The sequence below is a fragment of the Micromys minutus genome (assembly GCF_963924665.1).
Source record: "Micromys minutus genome assembly, chromosome: X".
Taxonomy (NCBI): Eukaryota; Metazoa; Chordata; class Mammalia; order Rodentia; family Muridae; genus Micromys; species Micromys minutus.
Genome location: NC_137970.1, coordinates 6,526,067 through 6,533,203, shown reverse-complemented (window position 1 = coordinate 6,533,203; position 7,137 = coordinate 6,526,067). Strand labels below are relative to the sequence as shown.

Below are 7,137 nucleotides of genomic sequence, written 5' to 3'. Positions count from 1 at the left end.
AAGTGGCCACACAGAAGCACCTGGACAAGTCGTCTGTGTGGGTACAGGAGTGAGGATCATGAGGGCTACTGACTACAAGAAGTTTTTGGACAAGGGCCAAAAGGTTTGTCACATTTTCCAGAATTTATCAATACTTCACATGAACAAAAGGCTGTGGCACAGTTGGCGAAAGGAAAAGATGACGGGGCACCAATGAAAGGAAAAGTCACTGAAAGGAAAAGTCACAGGGCACCAATGTTGTAAAAAGATGACGTCCTGGGTTTTGGCACCAATGTTATGGGAAAGATGAAGAGAGAGGGGTCATATGGCACATGGAGGTGCGGTGAGGCCTGGCGGCAAGGGAGATGCCTCTGTGGGGCCCATGTTAGGAGTCCCTTCCCCCTGAGGGACCAGCCACACAATGGTATAGTACAGAATAGAGTTTATTCACGTCATGGGAGAGTTAAGAGGGTAGTTAGGTAGAGAGAGAGAGAGAGAGAGAGAGAGAGAGAGAGAGAGAGAGAGAGAGAGAGAGAGAGAGAGGAGTAGAGGAGGCAGGCCATGAGCACATGGAGGGAGGGGGGAAGAGAAGGGGAAGAAGAGCGGTAGGGGTGGGACAGCAAGGCTGCAAGAGGTCTAGAGAGGCAAGAGAGACAAGACACAAGAACAAGAGAGAGAGGAGGGGGCAAGCAGCCCCTTTTATAGTGTCAGGTCACTGGGGTGGAGCATACCTGTCTACTGCCAGGTAATTGAGGGGTGGGATTTACAGAATCCCAACAGTTGATCTTTGCAGGATGCATCTGTGATCATTATTAGCCCATGTTTCTCTGCGCTTGCTGGACTGGTAACCTCATATTGATCACACCTGTTGTGTGTTGGTGAAACCTAGTACCAAGGTTGTTCTGGGAATCTGGTATAGAGGATGACTTACACAGAGAAGTCCATGCTGCTTCCTAAATCTACTCCTTGGCCTTCCTTTTCTGTTCTGTAGTCCAGAAACAGTTCCTTAAAAGTCAGAAAACCTGTGGGTGTGAGCAGCATATCAAAGATATCACCAGCCACTTCATTTTAATGGTGCTGCAGTGTGGTTGTGAAAGCTGCCATGTTGAAGCCTGGGATACATTCAAGCAACTGCTCTCCAATATACTTCTCTATCAGGGATATATATTCATTAAAACTGGGAGTGTCAGTGAGTTTATTCTCTTCTGTGTCTTCAAATTCCTGGCACTACTTGTCCATGAAGTTTCTCTGCCATAATTGGAACTTATCTTCCATAATAATATCCTCTAAACATCCGACTGCAGTATCAAGTTCTTCATCAGAGGCAAAGGATAATATGACTCTCTCTTCATTTAGGGCATATGTTTTAGGGGCACTCCAGTCACTGGGCTGGGCTGCAGCCCTACCACCTGCTACTGTGCTCTTCACTGTAGCCAGGTCCACATGGCCTCAAAACATCAAGGGCCTGCAGGCCAGGGCTGCAGCTTCAGGTAGAGCCCAACACCTACTGGTCTGTTGGCCATAGCAAGTCATACAAAGAAAAACATTTAATTGGTACTGGCTTATAGTTAGAAGGTTTAGTCAATTATCAGCATGATTGGAAACATGGCTGCACACAAGGCAGAATAAAGGCAGATATGATTCTAGAGAAGAGCTGAGAGTTCAACATCTGGATCTCCGGGCAGCACATTGTCATAATAGTCATGGCTTGAGCATTTTAGACATTGAAGACTGCCCTCTGTGACCACTTCCTCCAACAAGGACACATCTTCTCCAACATGGACATTCCTCCTAGTAGTGCTACTCCCTTTGGGTCACTCGGGAACAGTTTCTTTCAAACTGTCATACCTGTTTTGTTCCATATGTCTATGAGACACAAAATAGACAAAACAAAGTTTAGAATTACACACACACACACACACACACACACACACACACACGACTATAACAAGTAACTACCTTTCATATAATTTAAATCATTTTTTTTCATTGTAGTTGTTTGGTAGTTTCTTTTTAAAAAAAATGATTTTATAGGATATTTTCTGTATTTACATTTCAAATGGTATCCTCTTCCTGACCTATCCCCACTTCACCTCCACTTGTTTACATGAATGTGCTCCCGCTCCAAATCACCCTCTCCATCTCAGTGCCTTGACACTTCCCTACACTGGGAATATGCATCTTCACTAGACCAAGGATCCTGTTCTCCCATTGATGCTAACAATGCTGTCCTCTGCTACACATGCAACTGGAGCCATGGGTCTCTCCATGTGCTCAATGGTTGATGGTTTCTTTTTTTTAATTAAACAACATTATTCTAAAAAACAAAGATAAATGTACAGATTTTAAGCATTTTTGCATAAAAGAATACAAATACATTTTTGTCAGTACTTGATTTTTATAAAGGTTTGACAGTATGCACTAAAATATTACTACTTACAATGAGCATAAAGTACATGTAAAAGAGGATGTAACCTGGAATTATTCAAAGTTTTCTTGGTGTGTAAAGATTAAGCATAATGGTTTTTCATTTTCATTTCTTTTCTTTTTTCTTGAACTTCATATTGTCTGTAAGTTGTTTCTGGGGTGGTCAGAGCTTTCTGGGGTGTTATCAAATTATTAGTGACTGCATATTATGTCTGTTCTTGTATGACTGGGTTACCTCACTCAGGATGATATTCTATAGATTCATCCATGTTCTTAAGAATTTCATCAAGTCATTGTTTCTGATGGCTGAGTAGTACTCCATTGTGTAAATATACCACAATTTTTGTATCCATTCATCTACTGAAGGATATCTGGGTTCTGTCCAGCTTTTGGCTATTATAAATAGGGCTGCTATAAACTTTGTGGTGCATGTGTCTTTGTTGTATGTTGGAGCTACTCTGGGGTATATGCCCAGAAGTGGAATAACTGGGTCTTAAGGTAGTACTATGTCCAATTTTCTGAGGAATGGCCAGACTGATTTCCAGAGTGCTTGTTCCAGTTTACAACCCACCAACAGTGGAGAAGTGTTCCTCTTTCTCCGAGGCCTCACCAGCATCTGCTGTCATCTGATTTTTGGATCTTGGCCAATCTGACTGGTGTGAGGTGGAATCTCAGGGTTGTTTTGATTTGCATTTCCCTGATGGCTAAGGATGTCGAGCACTTCCTCAGATGTTTCTCGGCCATTCGGTGTTCCTCAACTGAGAACGTTTTGTTTAGCTCTGTACCCCATTTTTTAATAGGGTTATTTGATTCTCTGGTGTCTAGCTTTTTGAGTTCCTTGTATACCTTAGATATTAGGCCTCTATATGATGTGGTGTTGGTAAAGATCTTTTCCCATTCTGTTGGTTGCCATTTTGTTTTCTTGACAATGTCCTTAGCCTTACAGAAACTGTGCAATCTCATAAAGTCCCATTTGTTAATCTTTGACCTTAGAGCTTGAGCCATTGGTGTTTTCTTCAGGAAATTTTCTCCTGTGCCTATGTGTTCTAAGGTTTTCCCTACTTTCTCATCTAATAGTTTCAGTGTATCTGGTTTAATGTGGAGATCTTTGATCCACTTACACTTGAGCTTTGTACAAGGAGATAAGAACGGGTCTATTTTCATTCTTTTGCATGCTGAGTGCCAGTTGGACCAGCACCATTTGTTGAATAGGCTGTCCTTTTTCCATTGAATCTTTACTGCTCCTTTGTCAAAACTCAGATGACCATATACATGAGGGCTGATTTCTGGATCTTCTATTCTATTCCATTGATCCAGGTACCTATCCTTTACCAGTACCATGCAGTGTTAAAAACAATTGCCTTGTAATATAGCCTGAGTTCACGGGTGGTGATTTCTGCTGATGTTTTCTTGTTGTTGAGGATGTATTTTGCTATTCTAGGTCTTTTGTTATTCCAGATTAAATTGTACATTGTTCTTTCCAACTCTATGTATAATTATGTTAGAATTTTGATTGGGATTGCATTGAATCTGTAGATTGATTTTGGTAAGATGGCCATTTTTACAATGTTGATCCTTCCAGTCCTTGAGCATGGGAGATCTTTCCATTTTCTGAGATCTTCCTGGATTTCCTTCTTTAGAGATTTGAAGTTCTTATTATACAGGTCCTTCACTTGTTTAGTTAGAGTCACACCAAGTATTTCATATTATTTGTGAGTATTGTTAAAGATATCTTTTCCCCAATTTCTTTCTCCACATGTTTGTTCGTTGAGTAGAGGAAGGCTACTGATTTGTTTGAGATAATTTTATATCCAGACACTTTGCTGAAGTTGTTTATCAGCTGTAGGAGTTCTCTGGTGGTATTTGTGGAGTCACTTAAGTACACTATCATGTCATCTGCAAAGAGTGATGTTTTACTTCTTCCTTTCCAATGTGTATCCATTTGATTTCCTTTTGCTATCTAATTGTTCTGGCCAGGACTTCCATTACTATGTTGAATAGGTAGGAGGAGAGTGAGCAGCCTAGACTACTCCCTGATTTTACTGGGATTGCTTCAAGTTTCCCATAGTTAAGTTTGATGTTGGCTGTTGGTTTGCTGAATATTGCTTTTATTATGTTTAAGTATGGGCCTTGGATTCCTGCTCTTTCCAATACTTTTGACATGAAGGGGTATTGAATTTTGTCAAATGTTTTCTCAGCTTCTAGTGAGATGATCATGTGGTATTTTTCTTTGAATATTTTATATGGTGGATTACAGTGATGGATTTTCATATATTATACCATCCTTGCATCCCAGGAATGAAGCCTACTTTATCATGGTGAGTGATCATTTTGATATGTTCTTGTATTTTGTTTGCAAGAATTTTATAGCATATTTTTTGCATCAATGTTCATAAGGGAGATTGACCTGAAGTTCTCTTTCCTTGTATACCCTTTGTGTATTTTAGGAATGAGAATTATTTTGGTTTCAAATAATGTGCTGGGTAGTATTCCATCTGACTCTATTTTTTGGAATAGTTTGGAGAGTATTGGTATAATGTCGTCAACAAATATCTGAAAGAATTCTGCACTAAACCCATCTGGACCTGGGCTTTTTTGTTTTTTGGTTTTTTTTGTTTGTTTGTTTGTTTTGTTTTGTTTTTTTCGGTTGGGGAGCTCTTGATGACTGCTTCTATTTTTTAGGTATTATGAGATTATTTGGATGGTTTATCTGGTCATGATTTAACTTTGGTATCTTGTATTTGTCTAGAAATTTATCCATTTCCTCCAGATTTTCCAGTTTTTTTGAGTATAGGCTTTTGTAGTAGGATCTGATCATTTCTTGAATTTCCTGTTTATGTTGTTATGTCTCCCCTTTCATTTCTGATTTTTTTTTAATTCGGATACTCTCTCTTTGCCCTCTAGTTAGTCTGGTTTTTAGTTTAAGGATCTTGTTAATTTTCTCAAAGAACCAGTTTCTGGTTTTGTTGATTCTTTTTATGGTCCTTTTTGTTTCTTCTTGATTGATTTCTGCTCTGAGTTTGATTATTTCTTTCCGTCTACTCCTCTTTTTTGTGTCTGCTTCTTTTTGTTCTAGAACTTTCAACTATGCTGTCAAGTTGCTAGTATATGCTCTCTCCAGTTTCTTTTTGGAGATACTCAGAACTATGAGTTTTCTTCTAAGTGCTGCTTCATTGAATACCATAGGTTTGCGTATGTTGTGCTTTCATTCTCATTAAATTCTAGAAAATTCTTAATTTCTTTCTTTATTTCTTCTTTGACCATGCTATTCTTGAGTGGACCATTGTTCAGCTTCCATGTGTATGTGGCCTTTTTGTTATTAAAGACCAGCCTTAGTCCATGATGATCTGGTAGGATACATGGGAGTATTTCAATCTTCTTATATCTATTGAGCTTGTTTTGTTGCTGACTATATGGTCAATTTTGAAAAGGTGCTTTGAGGTGCTGGAAAAAAAAAAAGGTCTGTTCTTTGTTTTAGGATGAAATTTTCTGTAGGTGTCTATTACTTCCATTTGGTTCATAACCTCTGGTAATTTCACTTTGTCTCTGTTCAGTTTCTGCTTTCATGATCTTTCCATTGATGAGAGTGGGGTGCTGAAGTCTTCCACTATTATTGTGTGTGGTGCAATGTATGTTTTGAGCTTTAGTAGGATTTCTTTTATGAATATGGGTGCTCTTTAATGTGGAGCATATACATTTAGGATTGAGAATTCATCCTAATAGATGTTCCCTGTAATGAGTAAAATGTGCCCTTCCTTATCTTTTTGACAACTTTCAGTTGAAAATCTACTTTATTCGATATTAGAATTGCTACTCCAGCTTGTTTCTTCAGGCCATTTGCTTGGAAGTTTTTTTCCCAGCCTTTATCTCTGAGGTAGTGTGTGTCTTTGTCTCTGAGATGAGTTTCCTATATGCAACAAAATGCAGGAATCTGTTTATGTATCCAGTCAGACACTCTATGCCTCTTTATTGGGGAATTGAATTTATTTATGTTAACAGATATTAAGGAGTAGTGATTGTTTTTTCCTGCTATTTTTGCTGTTAGGCGTAGAATTATGTCTATGTGTCTTTCTTCTTTTGGTTTTCTTTCTTATTTATTTTCTTGCTTTTTCTATTGTCTAGTTTCTTTCCTTGTGTTGGGTGTTCCATCTATTATTCTTTGTATGCCTGGATCTGTGATCATATATTGTGTAAATTTAGTTTTATCCTGGAATATCTTGGTCTCTCTATCTATGGTGATTGAAAGTTTTGCTGGGTATAGTAGCCTGGGCTGTAATATGTGTTCTGTTAGGGTCTGTATGATGTCTGTCCAGGATCTTCTTGCTTTCATAGTCTCTGTTGAGTAGTTGGGTGTAATTCTGATTGGTCTGCCTTTATATGTTACTTGTCCTTTTTCCATTACTGCCTTTAGTATTCTTTGTTTTGAACACTTGGAGTTTCAACTATTTTGTGTTGGGAAGAATTTCTTTTCTAGTTCAATCTATTTAGAGTTCTGTAGGCTTATTTTATGCTCATGGTCATCTCATTCTTAGGGATAGGGAAGTTTTCTTCTATGCTTTTGTTGAAGATATTTACTGTGCCTCTTAGTTGATATTCTTCACCCTTTTCTATTCCTATTATCCTTAGGTTTGGTCTTCTCATTGTATCCTGGATCTCCTGGACATTTTGGGTTAGGAGCTTTTTGGCTTTTTTATCTTCTGTGAATGTGTTGTCTATGTTTTCAATGTTGTC

General features: G+C 38.6%; 1 pseudogene across 1 annotated transcript; it reads right to left on the bottom strand.

Annotated features, from left to right (window-relative positions):
* Positions 1 to 791: 791 nt before the first annotated feature.
* Positions 792 to 1,308, bottom strand: LOC308415839 (ADP-ribosylation factor-like protein 2-binding protein; annotated as a pseudogene). Its single transcript has one exon. The product of its transcript is annotated as an ADP-ribosylation factor-like protein 2-binding protein (transcript).
* Positions 1,309 to 7,137: the final 5,829 nt, after the last annotated feature.